This window comes from Cynocephalus volans, chromosome 5 (assembly GCF_027409185.1).
Source record: "Cynocephalus volans isolate mCynVol1 chromosome 5, mCynVol1.pri, whole genome shotgun sequence".
In the NCBI taxonomy this organism is placed as follows: Eukaryota; Metazoa; Chordata; class Mammalia; order Dermoptera; family Cynocephalidae; genus Cynocephalus; species Cynocephalus volans.
Window position 1 is genome coordinate 132,551,606 of NC_084464.1, and position 23,374 is coordinate 132,574,979.

At 35.5% G+C, this 23,374-nt stretch overlaps 1 long non-coding RNA gene across 10 annotated transcripts in view; it reads left to right on the forward strand.

Annotated features, from left to right (window-relative positions):
* LOC134378640 (uncharacterized) overlaps nucleotides 1–23,374 on the forward strand; it is a 151,486-nt gene that overhangs the window by 27,850 nt on the left and 100,262 nt on the right. For 9 of the 10 annotated variants that reach the window (XR_010023672.1, XR_010023666.1, XR_010023670.1 and 6 more), the window contains one exon: nucleotides 8,215–8,332. This is a non-coding gene — a long non-coding RNA (uncharacterized LOC134378640). Of the gene's footprint in view, nucleotides 1–5,891; nucleotides 5,940–8,214; nucleotides 8,333–23,374 lie in introns of all 10 variants that reach the window. The other variant, XR_010023669.1, reaches the window with a different exon arrangement.

Sequence of the window (23,374 nt, forward strand, 5' to 3'; positions counted from 1 at the left end):
CACCTTCCCACTCAACTTTTTTCTTCTGATTTGTCACACTCTTAGTCTCTGTTTGGTGTTTTCAGACCAAAAGTGGAAGCAATGACCTGCCATAAAAAGTATTGTTTCTTTTGCATTTCCAGCTTAGCTAAAAATGGAAAGTATATGCCATTGCATGGAAAAGCCCATTTCTGTGATATTTCCAAACTAAGAGGTTTGGATTGACTTTGGTTGGTGTCTGAACTTTTGGCTTCTTACTTACAATAAAAATTCTAACTTCAGAATTTTAGCACAATTCCTACTTATTAGAGGTTGCCAGCCATATTTAGATAATGTTAACACATGAATCATTTTACTTATAAACCAGTTTTACTTAATATTAGAAGGTACTGGTAGCCAAAAAAAAGGTGCATAAGAAAAAATTGTGTGGAAAGAGCCATCATGTTCATAGTTTCAGGACTTTTCTTATATATTGGATAGTTTATTTAAAATGGGTGTAATATTATAAGGCTTCACTTGTTATGAGAATGTTGGATGAGGAAATTTGCTATTTAAAATAAATCCACAAGCAAAAATTCTGGGTTAGGTGCAATAGTCTGATGACTTTATTGGTAGGTAATGCCAGGCCCTACCAGAAAATAAATCTAAATTACTTTGTACGCTAATACTCATTCAACTGATTTTTAAGTAATTCTAGGAGGCAGAGGGAGTTTAAAGTTAGAACTTCATGTAGTCCATAGCTTTTTTTAGATCCACCGAGGTAAAAATCTAATTGGATAGATTAGCAAGAGAAGCAAGATTAGGTCTTATATTTATGTGATTTCAGCAAGTAGAGTGGCCTTGGGCAATTCGCAGTGTCATTTTCCAGCATCAGTGAAGGACAGTCTTTCTGGGTCTCTTCCATAATTTGTGACTGTGTAGATTGGCCATAATGAATTGAATAGATTACATTGTTTCATTTGTACTTTTCTGGTTTAGCCATCTAATGTGACCCTCCACACCATTTATGATGGTTTTTAAGCATGATAAACGGTGAAATGAACTATAATTCCAGATTGAGTTGTTAAATAAATTTATTTCACTTGCCTCATTAGGGTGTGATTTGCTACATTTATTTTTACACCTTTGATTTTATATTAAAAGTGATCTCAAGGAAGGAAGATGAAAAATAATAATAATGTCAAGGAGTATAGTGTAGAGATAGAGGAAGCCCTTATCAGAGCCCTTCAGCTTTAACCGTTATTGAAAAAGGAATTTAACTCGACATTTGCTGAAGTTCTGAAATGACTGAATAGTTTTTTTTATTCCATGTCTTCTTGCTTCCATTTAGCTGGAATGTACTGGACGGGATTAGAAATGGCTGTTCTTTCAGTTTTTCATGGTTTCAACTAAAAGCAAAGTGCCAGAGTTCTTAAAAGTAATCTCTCTTTATGAGATTCCAAGCCTTTGTGCAGACTCAGAAAGTAGATACAACATCTAGGTTTTTTAAATGTTTACCAAACTGTATATAACGCACTAAACTTTAAAAATATTTCTCATGGTTAGTTGATAATACAACCTTCCATTCCAGGTCAACCACCCGCTCCCCTTAAACTTCCTTCAAAGCAAGAAAAACAAAGTAAAAGACAGCTAATACCTGTTAAAATGCTGCATAAGCCAAACATTTTTATGTTGTGTCTGAATCACATGATATCCATTTTCCTCCTTAATTCTTGGAATAATATCACTCACAATTTAAGATCTTATATTTCAGATTTTTTTTTTAGCTGTAGCTGAATAATACTGGATGAGTTAGAAAGTCCTAACAGTGAATTTATAAAGAAAATGTTGACAGAACTTGGATTCTCATAGTGCTGGTGGGTACCTTGATTATAATGGTTTCCTTTAAAACTCTTCCATTAAATGTTCCAAACAGTGGAATTTGTAGTTTTTCCTTTGGTCCCAAGATCAAAAACATGAACAATTTTACATTTCTAAGGTTGGATTGCGTCTGTGTTTCCACAATTTCTGTGGGAAAGCAATCCACCCTTTCTCAGTTTTATTGAAAACCACCATTTTGGCTCTAATATGTGCCATTACAAGCACTTTCATTCTGTTTCGTATCTCCTTTTAGGAAGTAGGAGTCTATTTTTCTTTTTTTCTTACTGGCTTTCAAAGACTATATACAGTAAATGAAAAGTGGTTTTAAAAACTGAAGATAGGATAGCATAGTGGTTAAAAGGGTAAACGTGGGAGACAGATTGTTTGAGTTCAAATCCTCACCCTAACGTTTAGTTGCTGGGTGCCTTAGGCAGGTTATGTAACTCTAAGCCTCCATTTTCCCATGTTCTGTAAATTGTGGGTACTAATAGTATCTGCCTTGGAGGGCTTTTGTAAGGATTAAATAGGGTACCGAATATAAAGTGATTGGACAATGGTAAGTTCCCTCAAATTGGTGCTATCATTGGATGTTTTATTTATTTTTAACAGACAATTTGGAAATACTTTCTAGTAGCAATTATTATCTAAGATAATTTTATTTTGTAACAAGCATGTTTTAGAATTTCTATTTTAAAATAAAATTAACTAAAGCTGATTCATTCATTGGATAACTCTTTATTGAGTGCCTACTGTGTCCCACTAGACTAACAAGTTGCTTCCCCCAAGAAGCTCATAGCCTAGCTGCTGTATGAGTGCTTTGGGGAAACTGATGTTAAAAAAAAAAAAAAAAAAAAAAAAGGACATTTTAAATGTTGAGTGGAATGTTGCTGTGAATGGCAGAATTTCATTCTTTTTTATGGCAGAGTAGTATTCTATTGTTCAACTTAGAGACAATTATGTTAAGTGAAATAATTCAGGCACAGAAAGGGAAATACTGCATGTCCTTACTCATAAGTGGGAGCTAAAAAATAAACAAATAAATAAAAAGAAAGAAAGATACAACGATTACAATAATTTGTTGAACTTTCAGATGGAGAGAGCAGAACTGAGGCCAGCAGAGGTGGGAAAGGGGGCAGGGAAGGCAGAGCTAGCGAGAATGGTAAAGGGCCACAAAAAATGATTTCGTTGTGTAATGTTGAATGTACTAATTATCCTGATTTGAGCATCACATATTGTACCCGGGTATTGATATTCAATATGGTACCTCACAGATATGTGCAATCAACTATGTTTCAATAAAAAAATAAAGGTTGAGCAGAAGGTGCACAAAATTTTGCTCTTTGTATTTTAGAATCTGATTTTAGAATCTAAAATACTTTATTTCTACTATTCATGTGGACCGCAAAGTTAAGTTACAGGGAAACGTTCATTATGGTTTAAAAAACTCAGAACCTTAATACAGGTGGATAATGTCCCATGTTAATAACGGTCACTTTAGAAGGTAATTTTTGTTCACAAATAATCTGTGCTCCTCCCCCCATGTCTAACTAAGTAAAACCTAAAGGGAATTCTTGTCTATCTACATGTTGAGAGAGCCTGTTAAATTCCTTTTTAAAAAGAAACAATATATGGAAAAGAACAATGTCATTTAGGATTTGGTATTATTTAGATATTTTTTATTATAATAAGAAAAATGGAGGCCCTAAAAAGAATGACCTTACTAGCTGGGTCCTACCTTAACCACTTTTTATTTGTTTTTTACTTATTTATTCAGAGGCTAATTCCACTGTTGACTTGAGGTCATTTAAAAGAAAACAAACAAAAGCAAGCAGTGGTAAAATCCAGCTAAGGATACAGAATTTAATTCTTAGGAAGATGTATCTAAGAGTAGAAGTTCAAGAGGAAGGGAAAAGAATACAAACATGCAAGTTGTAAGTCTGCATAGTTGCTGTTGCAGTGCCTCAAATTTTGCATTTCATGCACTAGGCCAAATTTAAATGAACTGAATTTGAACCATCTTGGTTCAAATGATTATAATTCTGGAGTTTTTTTTTTTTTTAATGAAATAATGCAACCATCATTTTTGGAGTACCTGTTAAGTTGGTCATTACCTTGTACATATCGACTATATTAGAACATCTCTATGGTTACTTCTCAGGTATCTTTGATTTGGCTTGTCAATTTAACAATAAATAACTTTGTGTGACTATTATATTCAAAGCAGTGAGGGTGAGGAGTGGGTTGGGCTTTTTCTATTGTACCATACATATGATATCTATTGTAGGGTTTTGTTTTGTTTTTTAAGATATCTTCTGTCATATGAAGGAAGTTACCTTGTATTCTTAATTGAGTTTTTTTTTTTATTATGAATGGATGTTGAATTTTATCAAATGATGTTTTTTTCCCCTGGATCTTTCGAGACGTCCATATAAATTTTTCTCCCTCTCTTTTTTAATGTAATTTTGTTGAATTTTATTAATAGATTTCAAATGTTAAAACACTTTTGCATTTTTTGGGGAAATGCATCTTGGTTATAGTGTTTTATCTTTTTTCTATACCACTGGATTTGATTTGCTTATATCTTGTGTATGAGTTTTATATTATGTATGAAAGAGATTGGCTTGTTAAATTCTTTCTTGTAAAATTCTTGTCAGATTTTGGTATTAACATTATACTGCTCTCATAAAATGAGATTGGATATATATCCTTCTTTCTCTTCTCTGGAAGACTTTGTATAAGCTTAGTGTTATTTCTTCCTTAAATGTTGTATAGGAATCACTGATGAAATCATCTGGGCCTACAGGTTTCTTCCTGAGAAATTAAAGATTTAATTTCTTTCATAAAGTACTATTCCAATTTTCACTCTTTTTCTTGTGTCAGTTTTCCTTTCTCTCTCCTCCTTCCTTCCCTCCCTTCATTCCTTCTTTCTTTCCTTTCCTCCAGAGCTCTATTTGTATGCGGTTGGGGCCCTCACCAGAACCTGATCTCAGACTTCTAGCAACTACAACTGTGGGAAATAAATGTCTGTTAGTTAAACCACCCAATCTATAGGATTTTTGTTATAGCAGCCCAAACTGACTAAGACAAAGGTTACTGCAGGTTATATTATGGGCTGTTAGGGAATAAACAGAGTGATACGATAGAGTGACTAGTTTGTGAGAGGCCAGGTACTATTTCAGAGAAGGAGGACAGGCCAGAAAAAGCCTGTCAGCAGAGGTAACCTTTGAGTAGAAGGAGAATAAGCCAGGGGAGAAAAAGCCTGAGTGTGTGTGTTGGGGTGGGGAGGAGAGAAGCAGGCACAGAGACCCAGAGGTCCCGCGCAGTGGAGCTAGAACTGACAGGGCTTGCTGATGGATTATATCTGGGTAATCAGGACGAGGCTAGTTAGTATTTCCAAAACTTCTAATTTTATGTTACCTGTAAACTCTAATGGCAACATCTTAATTGAATGCTTCCAATTCTTCTTATCTCAACCTCCCTAAATTAAAAGATTAATATCCACGGGGATAACTTTTTTTTTAATTAAAGAAAAAGCAAAGGATTTTTAACAGAACAATAATTCCAGTTTAGTATTTGCCCTTGATCTTGTATATGTCCTTCAACCCAAGGGAAACACCTGCTTTTCTGACTTTCCCAGTTCACAGAAACAAATATCCAGAAAAAGAGATATAGCAGAATTTTGTTGTTGTTAGAATAGAGATGAAAAGAAAACGGCAGCACTTCTTTCTAGACTTTCCTCATTATTCATATGCATTTCTGTGGAATTTATGGACAAGAAGAAAAGCAAATGATTTCTATGTAACTTTATTTGAAATAAACTTAATCATTGGCACCAGTGATTCCCCAATTTAATGTGCACATGAATCATCTAATGATCTTGTGGAGATGAAGATTCAGACCCTATAAACCTGAGTAGGCCCGAGATCCTGCATTTCTACTAAGCTCCCCTCTGCTATGCAGACCACATTTGAATAGGAAGGACCTCAGCTTTGCTCTACGTAGGCGTCTCCCCTGCTTTTCATCATTTATACTTTTACTTTATAATGTTCCAGTATCAACCAATTGGAGAAACTGACCTGTCAGAACTTAAAACATACTTGGTAAGTAGAAGAAACAAATAAGGAAAAGTTTTTCCTCTGGAAATCTTTGTGGATTTACAAATCACTTTCAGCCCTTTGTCTAAGTTAGCTGGCATGTTGATTGTTGTCTGGTATGTTCTTTACCTAATGACTAAGAATCTAATTACATTCCAAATTGTGACTGTTTCCCTAAATATTTCCAGCTGTTTTTGAGATGAACTTTATAACATCACAGGAAAAAGACTCAGTGGCCTTTTTGGGAAATCTGCAGTATATGATCCCAAAGAGCTTTTTTTTAAACATCTGATGTTCAGAAGTTCTCAGAATTTTAGGATCTCTATTCTAGTTAGCATTAACCATACATTTATTTCTTTCAAAATGACCCACGTTTTGAAAAGAAAAAAGCACATTTCAGTTTGGACAAGATATTCGGGAAAGAGAAGATTTAAATAAAAAACCTTATCAGAGAATGATGTATTTTGATATTTTCTGTTTCATTGACAATAATTATTTGGTATGTACTGTTAAACTAGTTATAAACCAAAGGAGAGGGTCCATTTAAATAATAGCTAAAGAACTAGTATGCAAATGCCAGGATATTTGTACATAAAATTGAGGTCAAAATTATTTCATCAAAAAATTTATGCAAATTATTAGTTTATGAAAATAGTCCTCAGAAAAGCATTTTTTTAACACAAGTGTTACTTTCAAAAGCCTTATTGCTCTAAAAAATAGGCTAATTCTAAAAGCATTTGATCGCCTAATTATTTAAATACCATGCTAATTAAGATTTGCAAAAAATGTATTTAGCCAAATAAATACACCTCAACTGAAAACATGGCAGCAAGATATCCTTCCTGCTACGAGGCTATTATTCATCTTTTTCCAAGATCCCTACATTTTCTGCCTCTTTTACATTTTAATGTATTATTTTATACACACAAAAGATTATATGTAAATATGAATAATTTAGAACATATTTTTAAAAGGAAAACTTGCAAGTCCATCATCTCCTTAAGAATTAGAAAAATACTGGGCCCTTTTTATTCTTGCTTGTCTATCCCGTTTCATCCCCAGAGGTAACCTCTATGCTAAATTTTTCATTTATCATTTCCTTTAAAAAATAGTTTTACAACATAGCCATATGAATCTAAATAATTTGTTATTTAGTTCCTTGTTCATATGTAGTCTTTTTTCTATAATACATATTAATGAATATAGTTAAGTCATTAATTTCCATTGCTGTGTAATAAATTTTGTGAAAATGTTGAAATCTGTTCATTCTTTTGTAAATGGACATTTGATTTCCCATTTGTTGTTGTTGTTGTTATAAAATATTCTTTGAACATTCTAGGACATTTCTCCTGATGCAAAAGTAAAGAGATTTTTCCAGATTGTATATGTTTAGTAATGAAATTGCTGAGTCATAGGGTATGCAAATGATCAACTGCTCAAGATAATACCAAGTTTTTTTTGATGAATAGTTTTATATTCCCACTAGCAGTGTACAAGAGTTCCCATTAATTCATATCTTGTGTTTGTTAGTTGTCTTAATTTTTGTCAAACATGGGTATTATATGATTTATCAGATACCTTAATTAAAGTTACTTGACTATTGCTAGAGTTGATTGTCTTTTTACATGTTTATTAGCCATTTTGTCTTTTCCTCTCTATGAAATGTTTATTCATTCTTTTGCTCATGTTTCTATTGGATTTTTTTTCTTGATATGTTTCATTTTCATGTCAGGACCTTATTATTTATAGAGTTTTTTTCTAATTACTCTCTAAACCAGGAATACATATAATCATATATTAGGTATTGATGAGTTCTCCCTTTAGTAGTGGAAGAATAGCTCAGATCAGCTCAACCATACCAATGGTAATTATATACACACAATGTACTCATGTATGTATAATTATACACACAGATACACACACACGGTGTGTGTGTAATTTTATATACAAGAGTACTTCAAAAAGTTCATGGAAAAAATGGAATAAAAAGATGATGTGAATCTTTCCATGAACTTTTTGAAGACCCTTCATACATAAAACAACTTTCTGAAGCTCTCGGAGGAAAACAAAGGCAAACATGGACTGGACAAGCATTGATCTTCCAAGAAAGGAATAGCACTATGAGAGCTTCACATATTTAATGCTTTTTATCTGAGGGAAGGCTTTAGTTAGCACTGTATTCAGGTTACCATGGTGTCTGGACAGTGAGGGCAAATATCTCAGAGAGCCACAGAAAGGGAGCCCCAACATTTGCATGTCCTTAACCTCCTTTTCCTTGCAGACTCCTGTCATGTCTGAGTGGAGACATTCTTGGTCACGCAGTCAGTTAGTCGTCTGTCCTCTCTGGTTCCATGGCACATCATCACATCACGGTTATGCATGCACCTTGGGAGAGAAAGGTACAGGACTACTCTTTATATCTGTGAAAACTGACATAGTGCGGGGCATAAAGTGGGTGCCAAGTAAGTGGCCATTGAATAAATAGAATTATCTGGTACAAGTTGTATTACATGTGTCTGTATGTATTAGGTAAGATCATAGGAAACTGCTGATATTCTACAGTTTCTGACCTGTAAAAGTGGCAAATTTCTATGATTCAACATATACACACTACACGCACACATATATGTGTATATGTGTGAATAATTTAAGGCAGTTAGAGTTTTGCACTCTACATTTGTCTATTAGCATTAATCAAGGAATGGTATCATGAAATCATCTGGTTCAACCCCATGCCTTTGGGCATGTGACATTTTCTTTTGTTACAGAAAAAGCTTAGAGAAATTATTTGTCCAAAAGTTTAAAAAGTGCATATATGTGTATATATATAGTAATTTTATTAATATCCAAACATGTTAAATAAGTAGCTGCTGTCTATTCAAGCAATGACAACTAGTGACCCATATCTCACTCTTTCTTTCTAATTTATGGTTTTTTTCCCAAAGTGTTATTATGAGAATTTTCAATCATATAGAAAAAATTATACAGTGAACACCCACATACTTACTAATTTTAGTGAATAAAACTACAGAAAGTTTTTATGTGCATATTGTCTGCAGATCCCTAAATTAGAAGATACAGTAAACTGTTTTGATTGGAGGCTCAGGAAGTACTGGAAAAATAGAAAACTGAAAATAAAATCACACTAATGCTTTGCAACTGCATATAAATGCTGGGCTGTAGTATAGTGAATTCATTTGTAATTTGTTTAATTCATATTTTTAACAATTAGGAATTTTCTGTAAACCCATATGAATATAGATTTTACTATATTAAAAAAATTGGATTTGAATTCAAGATAAGAGAAAAATTTTACCACTTATGTTCTAAATTAGCTCTGGGCATTGGATTTGGTGCCTTAATTTTGTATGAGATACAGGTCAAGTTAACTCTATGACTGCCAAGCTTCAAAGTTAATAATTTCCCTGCACAATTATCTTGGGGGCTGATTTTAATTCATGATCATTTGGCATGGTCCATAACTGCAGGATTATTCACTGGGTCTTCCTTTCCATTTCCCTGTAAGTGTAGCCCTTAAACCTTATAAGAGTTTTCTTCTATAACTTTTTTGGCTTATAATTATTTCCCAAATATTTACTGAACCCCTACTATATAACAGGCATCCTACTAGGGACATGGAAGTGAATCAAATAGAGGCCCAATCTTCATGGAGTTTAGAATTTAGTACAGTAAGCAGACTTGAAATAAATTTTTTTGCAAGTTACTAAACAAAGGATTTATTATAATTAATTTACTTAAGGTAGTAAACAAGGAATATGTTACAATTGTGATAAACTCTATCACCTGTCACTAGATGCTATCCTGGGTCAATGTGAACACAAACCCATCCTGAAAAAGTTAAACTCTGTACCTGTGATACTCTACCCCCTGTGTAACAGGTTGGGATTCATGTTGAGTTGAGCTGGCAACTGAAAAACCAGAGTAAAACCTAACTTTTATTTTCTCTTTTTAGTTTAGAGAAAAACTCAAAGTTTTTGTTGCTGTTTTATACATTTTGTATTAAACAAAAGAAAAAAGTAGAAATCTGTCAACAGTTCTATTTCTACACAGGTCAGAAATGGTCCTAACACTCCCTTCTGGTGCATTTCTTCTGGCTACCTCGGGAAAATAGCTTAACCACGACCTGCCCCCACCCTTGGGGGTGAGCATCAGCAACTCCCTAGAGCCCTCACTTATGTGCACCTGCAGGAGCTTTTGAGAACTCTTCAGCCGAGTCTTAGTAGTGCCTGGGAGAGAACTTCCTGAGGGGCTGAGGTAAACAGGGACATCATGTCGGACAGGGTTATCCTAACGGTTTCATCACTTCAGGATTGTCACTGCTGATTATGGCATCGTTCCTTCTTGAGACTGAACTCCTGGACAGTTTGTAATGGGAGGTCAGGACTATTGGGAGGTTGGAGGCTAGTTTTTCCAGGCGCTTGTGGAGTTTGTACCCCCACCTCCTGGAATCTTGCCCTCTCATGGCTCAGTGTACCCTTAGTTAAGCTATTAGGGTCACTGGACCAGAGTTAGCCATTGAATGGTAGGAGACACAGCATTTTGTCTTCAGTTATCAACTAGCCAACTGTTATGGATTGAATTGTTCCCCCTGAATATATTGAAATCCTAACCTCCAGAACCTGTGAATGTTACCTTATTTGGAAATAGGGGCTCTGCAGATGTAATCAAGATAAGGTCATACTGGATTAGTATGGACCCTAATCTAATGACTGGTATCCTTATAAGAAGAAGGAAGTTTGGACACAGGCACATGCAGAGGAGAAGGGCACTTGAAGACAGAGGCAGAGATTGGATGTATCTATAAGCCAAGGAAGGCCAAGAATTGCGGGCAATCACCAGAAGCTAGGAGAGGCAAGAGAGGATTCTCCCCCTACAGCCTTCAGAAAGAAGTGGCCTTGTCAAAACCTTGATTATGGATTCTGACCTCCAGAACTGGGAGATAATACATTTCTGTTGTTTTAATGCATCCAGTTTGTTAAGGCAGAACTAGGGAACTAATAGCACCAGCCAGTAGAAAAAGGATCATCCAACTCTTAAAATGCAGACGGGAAACCCTTCTGGTTCCAGATCCCCTCCAGATATAAGTAGAAGCTCTCTCCCAGCCTTAGGATGGGTAGCATTTCAATCTTCCAGTATTACCCTTCTTAGGCAAGTACTCAAGAACAAATAAGCATCTCTTGGGAGACACAGGCAGGCTGCCTGCTACCTGCCTTGAGTGTGTCCACAGGTCTTGTTCGGGGTCCAGTTTGTCATCCAGCCACTCCACTGCAGGCCTGTGCTCCAGCCGATTGCAGACAAAGACATGGTGCCTGACATGGGCAAAGCCTGGTGTGCACCCCAGCTCTTCTAGCTTGCTCTCTGCAACCAGACCATCACATCTCCCCAGAATGCTCTTCACTACTGCTTATCAACCAGAAAGATTTGAGGTTTTGTATCCAGTGTAAGAGCAAATTACTGTCCACCTAGGAAGAAAATACTTTGGAGTAGTCTTTTATTTTGAGGGACCTACATACATACATACATACATGCACACATGCACACATGCGCACACACACATATATGACTGTATATATGTATGTATGTGTGTATTTTACTCCCCTGTTAAAATATCTTTACTGACTCCCTATTCCTTGGTGAATAAAATCTAAAATAAGCTCTCAGCTTAGCATTCAAAACTGGCCACGATCTGGCCTGACAACTTCCTTTATGTGTCCTATAATCTAGCTGAACTCTGTTGAGCTGAATCTCATCTTTCAAAACCTAGCTCAAGTATCAACGCCCACATGAAGACAATCTTTCCTCGTTTCCACATTCTATTTTGAGCAACCATAATACTTTGTTTATATCTCTCCAATTACATTATGCATTGTACTGTAGGTTTTTGTATCTTTGTCTGATCCTCTTTTCCTGGCACTGCGCTGTGAATGGCAGATAGAGAGCTTGTTATTAAAAACAAAATTAGTGGCATGATATATTTGTGAAAACCAAAAGCACAGAATTTTTGGGATGCTTCCTATTTAGAGGCATTGTTTCTTCCTTTTTAATGGCATTGTTATCATTGCTGTAGCTTAATCCTTAGTAAGGATCAGTCTTTGCCAGGAAATGAGGTAAGCATGCTGCATAAATTATTTTAAGCTCTTTCCACTAATGCATGCTGATGCTTTTATTTATCTTAGTGTCCAGCATGGCACATGGCACAGGTGTTGATGCTCAGTAAGTGTTTGCTGAAAGGTGAGTCTAGAAGGCAAATGCGTGTAGAATATGGGACTTTTGATTCTCCTCTCCTGATCTCAATAGATGTACCATCTTTAACAAAATTATGACTGAATTGACTCATTAGAAAAGCTACTGCAGAATAAATCTCTTTGTCTTGGAGTATATCCTAAACTAAAGAGCATATATATGACTGATGAAGTGATAATGAAGAAAAGTTCTAAATCATAATCCTAAAGGTTTTCCTATTATATCTAGCTATATGGCGCACAAATATAAAACAAAATCTTTTGATTTTTTAAAACCAGATCCTTATGATACATAAAGAAAAACATACTGAAAGCAGTATTCGAAAATGCAGGATGAACTGTCTTATATTTTGATTCCATCACTTTGTATATGAACTTATTGAGAACTAGCATATAAAAACTCTAAAATGCAGCTATGAAGTTTTCCTGTAATAATCAAAATTGTATGTTTAAACAAAAGTGTAAGTAACTAAGCATGTAGGCTTTTTAATAACTTTTTTTTTCTATCATGTCACAGCATCTCGTGCTTAGTTACTGGTTACTGTACAGAGCTCAACACAGCTCACAAGAAGCCCCTAAAAACCAGGTCACCTTGTGGACTTGGCATTAAATTTAGACAACTTTGAAAAGCAGTTCAGATCTTGTTTTTTTCTTCCTGACTTTGTATTTCTTTCCGTAAGAAAGCTGAGTCTGACCTATTTTTAGGATTTGGCCCATGGAATTGAACTCAGTGGTTTTAGTTTCACTGTTGTTGTTTTTCTTCTTTTAGGCAAAAAAATAAAGCACAAGAGTCCTGGCTGCTGTAACTAGAAAAGCATTAAAGCTTTCTTCTTTTAATTATATACTTCAGGACATGCTAGGGTCGGCACGTGCTTTGTGTTTCCTGGAAATTTGGGTCTTTAGTTCTCCTAAGCCCTTCTAACCCTTTCCTTTAAATAACTCACTGACTTCTAATGGCCCTTAAAATAATGACATCATCAAAATACCCTAAAATTAATCTACCTGAGTATTAATTTCCGTTTTGTGGCATTTTTTTTTTTAACCATAAAAATTCTATTTTTTTCCTGGTGTTATTTCCCCATCCTATCCTTTGTTTATGTTATAAAGCTCTCTATCTGCCTTTGGCTAAAGAAGATTGCCATAAACTCCTTCACCCCCTCTCCCAAGAGCTTGAGGCAAACTAGAGGGAAATCACTTGACATTGAGATTATTCTGTCAAAACCTGATGACCCTCATTCCCTTTCCACACTCTCCTGAGTCTCTTGTGAACTCTCATTAGAGTAGGTGTTAGTGGAAATAAATAAAACCTAACTTACTATGTGCTTCCATTACTAAAATTACTGAATATTACAAATATAGCCTTGAATTTATTTTCAAGACTGAGAGTTTGAATGCTTCTATATGTTTCATTGCAGTAGGCAGATACAGGATTTCAGTTCTGGGAATTTGGATTACAAATATAAGGAAGACATGATAAGCAATTAAAATGTTTAAATATCAAAACCCTAGAAATTAGGGCAGATTTACCATCTCAGTAGATGGAACAATCACGACCTGTCAAATATAACTACCATCTCTTTTGTTCCAAAGTTTGTTTTAGAGGTTCAGTAGCGTCCACTGAACTTTTCCCCTGACTATCTTAACACATCTTTTTTGTATCTGAGAGTCTGGCCAGGATTGGAAACAGAGGTGTGAAAGAATTATGAGAGTGGCTGTTTTCGCAGTATTTTGGCTGGAAATAAAATAAACAGGAAATTCTAAAATGTCTTGAGAAAGTTTGTCCTCAAGAAAATTCTGGCTTGATTTTTTTTTTTTTTTTTTTGGAAAATATGAGATTTAGACAGGTTAATATTCAAATAAGTATGGGAACTTATATGGATAGCAATAGTAATTGCAACTTTTCTAGCATCTTCATGTCTGTGTGATACTTACCAGGGTTTTCAGTATTGTTTTATACTTTTTCTCTGCTGGTGGCTACAAACACCATTATCAGGTAGGAAAGTTTGGTGGCGTTACTTTCATTTTACAAATGAAAAAACTGAAGCACAATATTCACAGCAAAGTTTATTCTGTTGTTTTGCCTGGGGCAGTACCTTTCACCTGATAGGCACTCCTAACTACTTTTAAGTTTTTTCATCTAGTTGTAGGTCTAGGTTATTCTGAAACACAGTAGTTTTGAGGTCTGTCGTCAGTACCATTTGTTAGCACAAGTGCAACTTCACACTTTGTGAATAATCTAAAAAAAAAAGATGTGTTAAATGGTTAACTATGCGTGTTGCTGTGCTGTGTTCTCTCCTAGAATCAAGATATTCGAAAAGTTGTTGTGCTATTTCAGACTTTATAGGAAATTCTAATTCAAAGTTGATTTGAAAGTTTAGAAGCAATCAGACAAATCCCAAATCCTACTAAAGGTGATTAGTTTATGAATAAAATGAAGAATTTGGATTTCGACATTTACATAGTGTTGTAAATGCCTATATTATAGCAAATGAAAGCAAACAGAAATGAATACAATTATTATTCAGAGACTTTAACTAAATCAAACTTGTTAGCTTAAAACGTGGTTTGTAAGAGCTCCCTCACACATTTTAATGTGATAAAGTTTCAAAGATATTATTACTAAGTCCTAGTGGTAATGCTGTTTGAACCAGTGATGATCCTTTTTAATATTTGAATATCACCCTTTATGAATATATGCATACGTCGTATAACTTTTACTTACTTATTCTTAAAGTATATCTACATAAAATCCATATGAAATTATAGGCATTTATGTGCCTGTGATTAACATGAGTATGTTTCAGAACATCTGGATGACTGTTATGCTTATTGGAATGAAGCTCCATGTAGAAAGTAGAACATAGAGGTTTACAGGATGTAGTTCAGAACTGCATAACTCAAGAAATGATGTCTTCGCTTGCTCTTCATCATACAGTAGTTAATATTACTTACATACGTACTTTATTGTAATGCTTCATAAGGAAGTTGTTAAGTTCAATATAGTAATCCTGATATAGAAGATATTCAAAATTGAATATTCAAAGAATATTCAGTTTTCATGATCTATATGTCATGAACATTTCAGAGAGATACTGTGATGCTTAATTTTATGTGTCAACTTGACTGTGCCACAGGATGCCCATATTAAACATTATTTTTGGGTGTGTCTGTGAGAGTGTTTCCTGATAAGGTTAGAACTAGTGGACTCAGTAATGTTGATAGGGGAGGGCATCATTCAATTTTTTTCAGGACCTGAATAGAATAAAAAGATAGAGGAAGGCAGAATTTGCCCCCTTTTTTTCCTGCCTACCTGCTCATGCTGGGATATCTCATCTCATCTTCTGCCCCTGGATTGGGATTTACATCATTGACTCTGCTGGTTCTCAGGCCATTGGACTCAGACTGGAATTATACCACTGAATTTCCGGAGTCTCCAGCTTGCAGACTTTCTTATTGTGTTCAAAAATATTTTCAGAGCATTCTTTGGATGTGTTCATAATCAGGTCATTCACATGATGAAGGAGATTTTGTTGTGGTGGTTTTTAGATTTTCCTGGTTGGTTGAAAAATATAAATGAAATTAAAAGATTTTCTCTTAGAACCTTGGATATTATACACATGAAGAACTGAAATCATAATGAAACAGTCCCCATTTATGGAGTGCTTATTATGTACCAAACACTGCTGAGTCTGTTACATTTATCATCTCATTTAATTCTTATAATAATGTTATGAAATACTTTTATCATTCCCATTTTACAGCTAAGAAAACTGAAGTTTTGGAGCAGTGAAATGACATATAAATAATATCACCAGCTCACAAGTGGTAGAATAAAGATGCAAATCTCAATCTGTCTAGTGCCATTGGGAGTTGTAAAGTAATCAGAAGCTGGGCTCCATCTCCATCTTCCAAGAACACTTGGGCCTGGATTCCTTCAGAGGCCATAGCCTAACTCAGGCCATCTCCAGGCCCTGGTCCAGGACTGCTCTTGTCACTTGGAACTGTTCTTAGGATTCTCAACACTGTAAACTCAGCCTTAATTGAAGAAACTCCAAGGTTGGAGTGTAGTTTAGCAGCTATGGAGATAGACAATACTTGTCTAGAAACTTCAAGGCTGGAGCGTTTGGGAACCATGGAGCTAGGCAATACCTGTATGATTGTGGGGAAACCTCTGAAACTCAAAACCAGAAAAAAAATTCTTGTTAATGGCTGGTCCTACCTCACCTTCCTCATCAGCCCACCCTTCATTGTTCCATTTCTGTCTCATTTACATTCTCCTGTTTCCAAATATAATCCCAAATCATCGTTCTTGATCACCATGGATACATACGTTGCAGTATAAAAAACGCTTTAAATTATGGAGGGATTGACTGATGAAAGTTAAGCTCAGTAGTAGGAGTGGCACCAAATATTTCCTTTTTCTTCCTCCACAGGATTATCTCAGTGTTTTGGACATAGTGGACATTCAAAATATATATGTGAATGTATTTATTTTATAGTTTTAAGGAGAAATATGTCATAGTGTAGAAGTGATGTTTAGAGAACTTTTTGGAAGATTTTTCTGACTGGGGAAAAAATATTCAGGAATACTTATTAGATTCACTGCTGAAAGTAAAAGAGGGGAAATTAAGCTTAACTTTGATTTAAAGAATGAAGAAAGGTTCTTATTCACTAAACAACAGCATTTCAGATCATTTCAACTTATATTTAGGAACTCATTCTGTAGTTTTGGGAAGTCTTAATTTACTCCTGCCATGCTGCGGTAGGCACTGAGTAAAACAGATGAAAGGCAGCTTTTCTTGATGCTGTGCAGTATGTTTATTTTACATGCACTGTTGCCAGACATCTGGAGGATATGCCTTTGATAGGTCTATGTGCCAGTTACCTCTGGGGGCACAATTTCTAGTAGTATTTTACTTAAGAAAAGTAACAATTATTGCTATAATAAACTCCCAAATCATAATGGCTTACACAGTAGAGTGTATTTCTTGTTCATACTAGATCCAAAATATCTGCCTGGCTATGCCCGGCTAGCAAGCACTCTATCTTGTGGTCCTTCAGGGACCCAGGCCTCCTCCAAATGTAGCTAGAAAATGAGGGAACAGAGATTTCTTAATGCTTCAGCTTGAACCATAGGATAAAATTACACAGGAGGATCCCATCATTTGGCCACACCCAAGTGCAAAGGGAATGACAATGCCATCTAGCTGTGTGACCAGGAGGTAGAAGACAAGTGTTTCGGTGAGCACATAGCAGTCTCAGCCACAAGGTGTTCTGAAAGCCACCAGCCAAAGCCTGTTGTTCCAAGTAGTTAGCTTTAACAGTGCTTTACTTAAAGAGATAAGACTTCAGAATCAAGAAAAAAAAGTAGCTCATTAAGTAATTCTTTGCCATTGGTTCTCTTAGATTTCTTCCACTTTCATTATAAATGATTTTTCCTTCAAATTTTGAAAAGTGAATCAAACAAGTCAAGGGGACGTAACAATCCCTAAAGAAACATGACATGTAGTTTTTACCAAGAAGTTTATGAAATGTAGGAATCCTGGTGCCAAAAATCAGACAAAAAACCCAAGTTATAAACACTGAAAAATTAAGAAACTGCCATTATTATTGAGTTTACTTGTAGAGTACCTCTCTGACTTAATTTTTAAGAAGGTAGAGAGCTTGTGGTTGTTGCTTTTTCGATAGCATTGTCTTAGGAAATATGCTTTGAAGAGAAGATGCTTCACTTTACACTGTCAGGCAGATCTATGAGGGTATTAGCAACAAGGGCCTTAACCTGGCATGTGTCTGTGTCTAGGACATACCTCTGATAATGAAAAAAGGTTTCACTTGGGATGTTTTCTGGATTGAACGTTTTTCAGAGATAGCCAAATGGGAAATTTTGACTTCAGAGAAACCGTGATGCAGTAAGAGGAGTAAAATAGCCCTGTGCCAGCAACTAGCACATTTTCCAGCAGTTAGTAGGCTGACTGCATTTATTCTTTCAATTCATTTAATAAGCACTAACTGTGTCCCAGGCAGTATTTCAAGTGCTGGGAATGTAGCAGTGAACAAAATGGACAAATGTCCCTGTCTTCATGGAACTTAACATTGTACATAAACTATAAAACATATTATATGATGATCAATATTGTAGAGAAAAGCTGAGAAGAGGCAATGGGAGAATTTGGAGGCTTGCACTTTTAAGTAAGGGGTAGTCTCGCTGAGGGGAGACTGGAAGGAGGGGACGTGGGGAGCCATGTTTCCATTCTAAACAGTATCCTGGTGGAGGTAATTCAAGTGCAGAGGCCTTCAGGTGGGGGTGAGCCTGGCTTATTCCAGAAAAAACGAGTAGGCCAGAGTGGCTGCAGTAGCATCGGGGAAGAGGGAAGGGTAAAACAGGAGATGAGAGAGGAAACTTGGATGTGGAAAGGGGCAAGACAGAGAAGAAGTCCTTGGAGATCACAGTAAGGACTTCGCCATTCACTCTGAGTTTTTGAGCAGAGGAGTAACATGACATGGGATGTTTTGTAAGGATCAGTCTGTCAGCTGTGTTGAGAAGAGAATGAGTGAAAGGACAATAGTGGAAATAGGAAGACCAGCTAGGCTTCTGTTGCAACAATCCAAATGAAAGTGATGGAGGTGTGGACAAGAGTAATAGCAGTGGAGGTGGTCAACACTGGTCAGATTCTGGATGTACATATTTTGAAACTAGAACTAGCAGGGCTCTTCCCGATGGATTCAAAATGGGGGTGGGGAAGGGAGGTGAAGGAAAGGGAAGCAAATGAAGACCTCAGGATTTATTGGCCTGAGCCAATGGGCGGATAGAGTTGCCGTTGACTGCAGTAGAAAAGACTATGGGAGGAGCAGTTTTCAGCAGGTGGGGAAGAGCTCAGTTAATACCAGTTATATTTGTGATACCTATTAGATATCCCACTGGAGATGTCAAGTATGCAGCTGGATATTTAAGTCTGGAGATCGGGGAAGAGGTCGTCAGGCTGGAAATATAAATCTGGAATAGCTCAGCAAATAGATGATATTATTTAAAGCCATAGCCTGGATGCGATTAACTAGGAGTGGGTAAACTCAGGGAAGACCGAGGACTGAATCCTGGGGCATTGCTAGTTGGGAGAGGTGCTGAACCAGAAAGACTGGCTGAGAAGAAGTGGACAATTAGGTAGAAGAAAAGCCAGAAAAGTAGCCTTGTTTTAGGGCTGCTCTGAGAATGAAAAAGTATTTTCAGGAGAGGCAGTAATTGTGTCAGATGTTGACAACTGACCAATTAAATGGGGAGTGAAGAATGACTATTGGGTTTAGCTATGTGGAGGTCCCTGATACTCTTGAGCAAAGCAGCTTCTGTGAAGTGATGGGGTGAAAGCCTCTTTGAAGTGAGGTGCAGAGAGAATGGGAAGAGTGAGTTGAAGGCAGTTTGTATAAACACCACTTGGGAGAGTTTTGTGATAGAGGGGAGAGAAATATGGCGGTACCTGGAAGGGTAAGTGGTACCAGAGAGTGTTTGGAAAGGTGAGAAGAATAGTGTGTTTGCTTTTGAATAATAGTGAGTAGAATGGGGTACAAATGGACGATGTTAGGAGAGGGGAGATTTGGGCAAGAGGGGATCAGAGCTAAGCACAAGTGGAAGGGTTGGCATGAGGCAGGGTCATAGAGTCATCCCTTTTAATGGAACTGATGGCAGAGAATATAGAATGAATTGAGATTTAAGAAGAAAAATGGCAAAGGTATGAAACAATCCTTTAGGAGAGAGAGTAGGAGAATACGTACATGAAGGATATGTGACAGATTGATTCTAGTATATTCAAAGGAGTCTTGGAGTCAGACATCTTGGAGAAGTAAGCCAAAAATAAAGGGTGGTGCATAACTGTTTTATGAATGGCAATTAGTCTGTTTCCTACTGAGTTGTGAGGGGAAAAGGTATTGACCATTTTCCAGAGGTTTGAAAGTATCATGAGACATTTTTGGGAACTGTAGGTTGTGTATTTAGTAGGGGCATATATACTTATCCAGGAAGGCCAGATTAACATTGACATAGACTTCCGCACAGTATGTGGCAAGACTAAATGAATCGTCTCGGCCGGTAGATTTTGCACTTAAAATGAGCCAGTGAAGGGCTGGCGGAGGGGACTAGTTGGATAAAATACAGCCCCTAGGGACAGCTGGAGCAAGAGATTTGTGCGTTATGCCTTCCAGACCTGAATCGGGAAGTCAGATTTTAATAGCTTTGACTTACAAAATTAATACCCTCCAAAGAAAATTCACCTGTTGCCAAATCTAATGCCAAGCCTTGGATGCTCACAGCTCCTTCAAGTCCCTTGTTTTGTTTGTTTCTTTTTTTTTTCCTTCATTTTCTTCTCCTTCTTGCCAGTGTTTTCTGACCTTTTAGGCATTAATACTAAAGGGCTTGCAATCCATCTTCTTGATGAATTGTTTAATCAGAAGGCCATAATGAAAGAGAGAGAGATAATGAGAGACTTTAAACATTTTGGTTTAAAATACATTTCTCCTGGCTATGGATTTCCCTAATTTCCTTGTGTACATGTAAATACACTGTTTATGCCTTGCAATTTGGCCCACATATTTTGAAATCCAACTCTCCAAAACATTCTTTTTTAGTTAGGTAAGGCTGAAAAACAGTTCTGTCAGAAGTTCTATTGACCAGGGTGCCAAGGATTTCTTATTTTTCTTCCATATACCTTCACTTTTTGAATTAGATACCCCAAAGCTGCTAAACTTGATCTCTCACACAGTCAAATGTCAGTGGTTAGTGAATGCTGTTGCCACTAATGGTTTTTTCACTTGTGTTGTTTTGCAAAGTTTACTTCCAGATCTTGTGAATTAAAGTTTCCATTCGGTATCACCAAAACAAAGTGGCAAAAGATATAGATGTAGTTTTCTCATGAAGAGAATATAAAAATATTCATCACTGTGATTTTTTTTTGGTGTTGTCTGGTGTTAAGAGGAAGTTGATTTAAAGATCACTCTTAAGAGCTGGATGAAAAAAAATGTGAAGGGATTTAGATGGAGGAGTTTTGAGATGTATTTTATTTAATCCTTACTGGATATATTTTTAGCTGAGTTTTTTTTTTTTTTAGTTTATTCCATGTTGCTTTGAGTTTTGATTGAGCGTAAGAATGGATAAATTAAGATGTATTATTACTATTATTTTCTTAATGGGGAATGGCTTTACATTTTTCATGAATATAATACATTTCTAATCACTAATATAAAACATCACTCACTGTAAAACATTCTATAAATAGAGAAATGTACTAACTAGAAAGAATGAGTTCTCATGATCCCATCTCCCAGAGATAACCAAATTTAGCAGTTTAGTTTGTATCCTCCCAGATTTATTTCTGTGTGTGTATATCTGTTTATCTTTTGTTTTTAAAACAAAATGAGCTCTAAAATAATCATTTTAGTCTCTGCATTTTTAATTTTGTTAATAAATTATGTACCTATTTCAATATATATTTACCTCACTAATTTTATTGTATGAATAAATTTATTTCATTATTGGGGATGATTTAGGTTTCTGGTTTTTACTGTTACATGTAATGCTGCTATTCACATCTCTATGCAAAGGGATAATATCACTTATCTCATAGGTTTATTGGCATTAATAAATAACTGCTCTAGTACATGTAAAGTGTCAAAAAGACTGTATAACACACAAGTGCTTTAAAAAGTTATAAATTTATTATTTATTACTTTCTTTATTGCTAGTGAATATTTCCATATGAGAAACTCCTAGAAATGAAATTATTTTTGTGTTAAATATTACCAGGTTGCCCTGCAAATAAAGACTATTATGATTGTTTTACATGCATTTCGGTGTGTAAATGTACACATTTCTGTGGACATTTACCTCAGAGTGGAATTGTTAGCTCATAGGACAGGCGTTTATTCATATGTATGGCATTCTATTATAGGAATATATTAAATTATACATTGCACTGTTAATGGACACTTTATGTGTTTGTTTTATGTCTTCAGGTTTCATCCATGTTGTAGCATGTCTTAGAATTCCTTCCTTTTAAGGCTGAATAATATTCCATTGTATGTATGTACCACATTTTGTTTATTCATCTGTCAAGAGATACTTGGATTCCTTTTACCTTTTGGCTATTGTGTCTAATGCTGCAATGGATATGAGTGTATATGGGTTGGTTTTTACATTTTTTTGTTTGTTTCCTTGATGCATTTTTTCTTTTGCTTAAGCAAATTAGGCTTAGGGTGCTACTTGTAACCAAAAGGGTCCCAAGTAATATGCATGGATCTGTTTCTAGACTCCCTTTTCTATTCCTTTGATCTACCAGCCTTTTTTTGTACTAATACCATACTTAATTATTTTAACTTTGTACTGCATTTTTGAGGCCTGGTAAAAAAGCTTTCTCTCATTACTCTTTTATAAAAATGCATTGGCTACATTTCAGCATTTTCCCCCAGATGATCAATTCTCAAATTCTAAAAAGAAAACAAATGGAATTATGTTTTGTATTGCATTACACTTTTAGTTTATTTTGGGAGAATCAACATTAAATCTTTTTGAAAGTTATAAATATAAATAACATATCCTAATGTAAAAGAGCCAAATAATAGTGATATTGGCCCTGTGTTTCAAAAGTCCTAGTCCTTTCCCAGTTTTATAAATATCCTTCTTCACCTTTTACTACTTCTCTGATATGTTCTTATTTTTAATTTTTTGTCTAAAAACTTGAATTATGCATGACAGATATTTTATGTTAATGTCTCTATTTTGAGATCTATCCATGTTTGTACAAACAGATGCAAGATATTTCATTGTATAGGTATACTTTAATTATCTGATGATTTCCCTGTTGATGGACATTTAGGGAATTACCATTTTTCAATATTACATTGTTATGAAACTATTGAAACATATTTTGTTCACATTTCTCAAGAAGCTACCTAAAAAACATATTGCTTGGTTTAATGATATGTCCATTTGAATTTTAAAGCTGTTATCAAATTATCCTCTGGAAATTCAGTAGCAATTTATACTCCTAAGAATAAATAATAGACATTTTCCTAACTACTTAAAAACTCAAGATCATTATTAAAATTTCTGCCCATTTGGAGCCAAAGAACAAAAGTCTCTTTAAAAAAAAATTTTTTTTAATAGTTACAGTGTGGTTGGACGGCTTTACTTATTCA